The sequence below is a fragment of the Sebastes fasciatus genome, unplaced genomic scaffold (genome assembly GCF_043250625.1).
Source record: "Sebastes fasciatus isolate fSebFas1 unplaced genomic scaffold, fSebFas1.pri Scaffold_41, whole genome shotgun sequence".
Lineage (NCBI taxonomy): Eukaryota > Metazoa > Chordata > Actinopteri > Perciformes > Sebastidae > Sebastes > Sebastes fasciatus.
Genome location: NW_027428229.1, coordinates 31,504 through 39,293, shown reverse-complemented (window position 1 = coordinate 39,293; position 7,790 = coordinate 31,504). Strand labels below are relative to the sequence as shown.

Genomic DNA, 7,790 nt, shown 5'->3' with positions numbered 1-7,790 from the left:
TCCCTTGTTCTCTGGTTTTCTCTTGTTCTCTCTGGTTTTCTCTTGTTCTCTCTTGTTCTCTGGTTTTCTCTTGTTCTCTCTGGTTTTCTCTTGTTCTCTGGTTCTCTCTTGTTCTACTCTGTTCTCTCTTGTTCTACTCTGTTCTCTCTTGTTCTCTCTTGTTCTCTCTGGTTCTCTCTTGTCCTCTCTGGTTCTCTCTTGTTCTACTCTGTTCTCTCTTGTTTTCTCTTGTTCTCTCTGGTTTTCTCTTGTTCTCTCTTGTTCTCTGGTTTTCTCTTGTTCTCTCTGGTTTTCTCTTGTTCTCCCTTGTTCTCTCTTGTTCTCTCTGGTTCTCTTACTTGAGAGTGGCGACTCCTTCAGGCGTAGTCGGTTCGTTGAAGCGTCTCATGTATTCGTGCATCTCAGGAAAACTCTTCTTCATGTAATCCTCCGCGCTGCTTTCCCTCACCGTCCCGAACCGGAAACCCTGCGATGGGTGGTGGAGCTGAAACACCAACGAAGAAGAAGAAGGGTTACTCTACTATATAATATGTTTATCTGTCTATCAGTTCACTCCCCTGTAGATGTTGGGCTTCCTATGAAATTACAAAGTTTGGTTCTACTCGGAGAACCTGGAGAACCTGGAGAACCGACCGAGCTCTATAAAGAACGTTGTAGTCTCACCTTGGCGTCGTGGATTCCTGACACCTCCTCGAAGGTCTTCTCCCCCACCATGACGGCGGCGAGGTTTGCGGTGTAGCTGGACAGCACCAGCAGGCAGAAGATGGCCCACAGGTTCATCAGGAACCGACCCGTCCAACACTTCGGCGTCTTAGAGGAGACGGTACGTCCGAACAGGATGGCGTAGCACAGGTTGAGAGCCGATGAGTACGAGAACACCTTCGTCCTGTTACGTCCGTGAGGCGTCATGCCGTACGGACTCTTCCACTCGTACAGTGTGAGGAAGAGCGCCGTGATGTGCAGCGCCACGAAGATGCCGACCCACATGGACCAGTGCAGGGGCCACATGAAGGCTCCGATGGGGGCGGCGGTGTCCTTACTGCGCACCAGGATGCCCAGGCTGGTTGAGAAGAAGGGCGAAGTGAAGTCGATCACTCGGCTCCGAGCGGAGTTGATACTGAAGGAGGTGACGGCCATGTCTGCCAGTCCGTTCAGAAGATCCCCCACCAGCCCGGTCCAGCGCCCCCCCTTCCACGCTCCGTACTTCCCGTCCCCGACGATGAAGAGGTCGAACTCGAATCCCAGGTCCTCGGACAGCTTCTCCAGCAAGTCGACGCAGTATCCGTAGCAACACTTGCTGTACTCTGCCGGCAGGAAGCTGCCGTTCCCGCCCGCCACCTCCCTGAAGAACGTCTCCAGAGTGTCCGAGCTGTTGGCGCCGGCGTCCAGGCAGTACTGGCCGGCCGGGCAGCTGCCTTCGTCGTCCACGTCCCGCGTGAACACAAAGGGATGTTCCACCAGAGTCACCACCCGGACCCGACTCCCCGCCACCGGCATCCCCGGCCTCCAGCGGCCCCTGGTCCTCCCGCCCGTCCCCTCTGTCCTGTGGGTAGGTTTGGGTCCCTGCCAGACTCCCTGGTCCTCCACCTGCAGCCGGCCTCCCTCCCAGCTGCCCACCGTCACCCAGGTGGGCTGACCCAGCGCATCCCGTCGCAGGCTCCAGATGTGGAACCGCTGCGAGGTGAGGACCTGAGATCGGTTCTGGTGGACTCGGATCGGACCCGTGAGACCAGAGAAAGACGTGTTGGACAGGAACCTGCAGGACAGATAATATAAAAACCAGCATGGGTGTTTTTGAGATATCCAGGTTCTAAGATTTCACATCCCAGAGAACCAAAATGATCTTTTGTTAAACCTTCACCATGTTTATATTCACACACAGACTGTATTCATGAATATTATTATTAATTTGTGTGTGTGTGTTTCTTCTCTTTGTGTTTTGTCTCCTCCAGTCTTAACTCCTCCCGCCTGAAAGAATAACAATAAGAATAACAATAATAATAACAATAATAATGACGATAATAATAACAATAATAATAACAATAAGAAGAAGAAGAAGAAGAAGAAGAAGAAGAAGAACAATAATAAGAATAACAATAAGAATAAGAATAATAACAATAAGAATAATAAGAATAATAAGAATAACAATAATAACAATAATAACAATAATAATAATAATAAGAAGAAGAAGAAGAAGAATAACAATAATAATGTACATTTAATCTAATGAATCCTTTGCTGCGGGCTCAGTGTGGCTGTTACCTGGACAGGTACTGTCCGGACGATGGTACCTCGTGTTTGTTGGGTTTGTCGTAGCAGTTCACCATGTTCTGGATCAGAGCCAAGTCCGGTCTCACCAGGACGGCGGCGCCGACAGCCCTGGTGATGAGCTGCAGGGCGTCTCTGACGTAGAAGTCGAGCGGTTTCCTCTCCACCTCTCCGTAGGCCAGCAGGCCCAGCGGCAGACCGATGGCGTGCAGCGCGTCAGGGCTGAGCGGCTGGCCCAGCACCCAGTGCACCATGGGTAAGGTGAGGCCCAGGTCCTGAGCGCTGCGCAGCACCGCCGCCGCGCACTGCGGGTCGGCTCCGAACAGCAGCACCGACGCCGGCGAGGGCTGGTTCTGTCGGAAGTGTCGGGACAGGAAGTCGTGGATCTGAGTGTCATCGTGTGCCGACTGCGTCAGGTTCAGGAGGGCACGCACGTGCCAGGTGACCCCGCCCCCACCGTCCCATGATGCACCACTCCAACTCCCACTGTCTAGGAGCCGCAGGAGACCTCGAGCCTCCTCCCAGCCCCGACACAGAACCACGGTACCCTCCCTCCAACCGGACCGCTGCAGAACCTTCAGCAACAGGTCGGACAGACCGGACTCTGGAACCCCCATCGCCATCTGCAGGTGGAACCGGTTCTACACAGGACCAGGAAATAAAACCAGGAGTCAGAACCAGGACGAGAACCAGCAGGAGAACCAGCAGGAGAACCAGGAGGAGAACCAGGAGGAGAACCAGCAGAATAACCAGGAGGTAGGTCAGGAGGTAGGCCAGGACGAGAACCAGCAGGAGAACCAGCAGGAGAACCAGCAGGAGAACCAGGAGGAGAACCAGCAGAATAACCAGGAGGTAGGCCAGGACGAGAACCAGCAGGAGAACCAGCAGGAGAACCAGGAGGAGAACCAGCAGAATAACCAGGAGGTAGGCCAGGACGAGAACCAGCAGGAGAACCAGCAGGAGAACCAGGAGGAGAACCAGCAGAATAACCAGGAGGTAGGCCAGGACGAGAACCAGCAGGAGAACCAGGAGGAGAACCAGCAGGAGAACCAGAAGGAGAACCAGCAGGACAACCAGAAGGAGAACCAGAAGGAGAACCAGAAGGAGAACCAGAAGGAGAACAACATGTCAGAGTGGGTCAGAGATCAAACAGAACAATATATTAATACCCAATATATTAATACCCAATATATTAATACCCAATAGAGGAGCTGTCAATCATGATGATTGTCTCTATGATAGGCTGAGAGGAGCTGTCACTCAACAGCTTCACTAGTCTCTATGATAGAACCAACTCCTAAGACCGATTGAACACATCAGAACCGTTACCCTCCAATAAAGAACAGAACTGTTCAATGAGAGATGTCTGAAGAGAAAACACACAATCAGAGTTCACAACTCTGGTTTCCTTTAACCACAAACATGATGTTTCCAGAACCGTCACCGGTCAGCGCCATCTAAACGGGTCGCCGAACATGACCTGAGGAATACTGATAGTACTTCTACTAGTAAATACAGTACTTCTACTAGTAAATACAATACTTCTACTGGTTAATAGAGTACTTCTACTGGTTAATATAGTACTTCTACTAGTAAATACAGTACTCCTACTAGTAAATACAGTACTTCTACTTGTAAATACAGTACTTCTACTAGTAAATACAATACTTCTACTAGTAAATACAGTACTTCTACTAGTAAATACAATACTTCTACTAGTAAATACAGTACTTCTACTAGTAAATACAATACTTCTACTAGTAAATACAGTACTTCTACTAGTAAATACAGTACTTCTACTGGTTAATACAATACTTCTACTAGTAAATACAGTACTTCTACTAGTAAATACAGTACTTCTACTGGTTAATAGAGTACTTCTACTGGTTAATAGAGTACTTCTACTAGTAAATACAATACTTCTACTAGTAAATACAGTACTGGTTAATACAGTACTTCTACTGGTTAATAGAGTACTTCTACTAGTAAATACAGTACTTCTACTAGTAAATACAGTACTGGTTAATACAGTACTTCTACTGGTTAATAGAGTACTTCTACTGGTTAATAGAGTACTTCTACTAGTAAATACAGTACTTCTACTAGTAAATACAGTACTTCTACTAGTAAATACAGTACTTCTACTGGTTAATAGAGTACTTCTACTGGTTAATAGAGTACTTCTACTAGTAAATACAATACTTCTACTAGTAAATACAGTACTGGTTAATACAGTACTTCTACTGGTTAATAGAGTACTTCTACTAGTAAATACAGTACTTCTACTAGTAAATACAGTACTTCTACTAGTAAATACAGTACTTCTACTAGTAAATACAGTACTTCTACTGGTTAATAGAGTACTTCTACTGGTTAATAGAGTACTTCTACTAGTAAATACAATACTTCTACTAGTAAATACAGTACTGGTTAATACAGTACTTCTACTGGTTAATAGAGTACTTCTACTGGTTAATACAATACTTCTACTAGTAAATACAGTACTTCTACTAGTAAATACAATACTTCTACTAGTAAATACAGTACTTCTACTAGTAAATACAGTACTGGTTAATACAATACTTCTACTGGTTAATAGAGTACTTCTACTAGTAAATACAGTACTTCTACTAGTAAATACAGTACTTCTACTGGTTAATACAGTACTTCTACTGGTTAATAGAGTACTTCTACTAGTAAATACAATACTTCTACTAGTAAATACAGTACTGGTTAATACAGTACTTCTACTGGTTAATAGAGTACTTCTACTGGTTAATAGAGTACTTCTACTAGTAAATACAGTACTTCTACTAGTAAATACAGTACTTCTACTAGTAAATAAAATACTTCTACTGGTTAATAGAGTACTTCTACTGATTAATATAGTAGTTCTACTAGTAAATACAATACGCTAGGTAAAGGTAAAGTTTGTGTCAGTGTGATGAAAATGTGTGTGAGTCGGTGAATCAATGAAACACAGAAACAGATCAAAGAAGGTGTCTCAATAAAGTGTGAATAAAATATAAAGAGAGATGAAAGAATCCTCTGCTGATACACAAACCTGAATTCATCTACAAGTCAAACTTATACTTATATACACACTAGTGCCAGGAAAACCCCCGAACACCAATCATCCACGTTACCAGGAAAAACCCCGAACACCGAGCATCCACGTTACCAGGAAAACTCCCGAACACCAAGCATCCACGTTACCAGGAAAAACCCCGAACACCGAGCATCCACGTTACCAGGAAAACTCCCGAACACCAAGCATCCACGTTACCAGGAAAACTCCCGAACACCAAGCATCCACGTTACCAGGAAAAACCCCGAACACCGAGCATCCACGTTACCAGGAAAACTCCCGAACACCGAGCATCCACGTTACCAGGAAAACCCCCGAACACCAAGCATCCACGTTACCAGGAAAACCCCCGAACACCAAGCATCCACGTTACCAGGAAAACCCCCGAACACCAAGCAACCACGTTACCAGGAAAACCCCCGAACACCAAGCATCCACGTTACCAGGAAAACCCCCGAACACCAAGCATCCACGTTACCAGGAAAACTCCCGAACACCAAGCATCCACGTTACCAGGAAAACTCCCGAACACCAAGCATCCACGTTACCAGGAAAAACCCCGAACACCGAGCATCCACGTTACCAGGAAAACTCCCGAACACCGAGCATCCACGTTACCAGGAAAACTCCCGAACACCAAGCATCCACGTTACCAGGAAAACCCCCGAACACCAAGCATCCACGTTACCAGGAAAACCCCCGAACACCAAGCATCCACGTTACCAGGAAAACTCCCGAACACCAAGCATCCACGTTACCAGGAAAACCCCCGAACACCAAGCATCCACGTTACCAGGAAAACCCCCGAACACCGAGCATCCACGTTACCAGGAAAACCCCCGAACACCGAGCATCCACGTTACCAGGAAAAACCCCGAACACCAATAAATCTCACAGCTAAAACACTCACTGACGACTGTTAAAGTTGTGTAGTGTGAACACTACAGTGACCTCTATATGAAAATATACATATATATATATGTATATATACGTGTGTGTGTGTGTGTGTGTGTGTGTGTGTGTGTGTGTGTATAGCCTGTTTATGCATTAGATAATGAGTAAAGATTGTTCTCGTATCAGAGGGACGAGCCAGCAGTCCCGGTGAAATCGTCTGCAGCACTCTGGTATTTATTGTGAGGGAACGCTAGCTCGTTTGTTAGCTTGTTAGCATCTTCTTGCTTAGACGGCTCATGATAGAAATGAGACTAAAAACTGAGGAAAGACTAAAACGATCAGGAGTTCTCAGTCCCACTGAGGTAAGATGCTTCAGGAGGGTCAACTAAGAGTCTTCGTGGCAGCTTTCGTTGATGAAATGACGACTTCGGTGAAAACCTAGCGGTACATTTATTCAACTCATCAAATAAAACTTCTGACGTGGATCCGAGAATGAAACTAGAAAGGACTTAAATCCATTTAATGCCAGAAGCAGAGTTGTGTGTCCTGGTTTAATAAATTGGTTTCAGCAGTTCAGCAGCTCTCGGTGACTCCGATGTTCTCTGCAGCTCTGTGGCTGCAGGAAAACCTCATTACTGTTTTTACGGCGTCCTCTGAGCTGCTAACTGAGCACAAAGTGTAATAAAGAGAGCTGACGGCAGAGCCGCCGGCGGCTCGCTCTCTTTAAATATTAACACCCAGTTAGTGCTGCTGTAATGTGCTCCCATTACTCACTGAAAGCACTCAATCTGGAGATACCAGCTTTCTATTCTGGAAACTGCTGTGAGCGCCTCCTACAGACTACAGCGCTCATTACAACCTCATGACGACTGTTAAAGTCCTGTAGTGTGAACAGTACAGCGATCTGACGACTGTTAAAGTCATGTAGTGTGAACAGTACAGCGATCGGACGACTGTTAAAGTCATATAGTGTGAACAGTACAGAGATCTGACGACTGTTAAAGTCATATAGTGTGAACAGTACAGCGATCTGACGACTGTTAAAGTCATGTAGTGTGAACAGTACAGCGATCGGACGACTGTTAAAGTCATATAGTGTGAACAGTACAGTGATCTGACGACTGTTAAAGTCATATAGTGTGAACAGTACAGCGATCTGACGACTGTTAAAGTCATGTAGTGTGAACAGTACAGCGATCGGACGACTGTTAAAGTCATATAGTGTGAACAGTACAGAGATCTGACGACTGTTAAAGTCATGTAGTGTGAACAGTACAGTGATCTGACGACTGTTAAAGTCATATAGTGTGAACAGTACAGAGATCTGACGACTGTTAAAGTCATGTAGTGTGAACAGTACAGTGATCTGACGACTGTTAAAGTCCTGTAGTGTGAACAGTACAGTGATCTGACGACTGTTAAAGTCATGTAGTGTGAACAGTACAGTGATCTGACGACTGTTAAAGTCATGTAGTGTGAACAGTACAGTGATCTGACGACTGTTAAAGTCCTGTAGTGTGAACAGTACAGTGATCTGACG

General features: G+C 45.9%; 1 pseudogene; it reads right to left on the bottom strand.

The window, feature by feature from the left end:
* Positions 1-334: 334 nt before the first annotated feature.
* LOC141763780 (glutamate receptor ionotropic, NMDA 3B-like) overlaps positions 335-7,790 on the bottom strand; it is a 38,749-nt pseudogene continuing 31,293 nt past the window's right edge.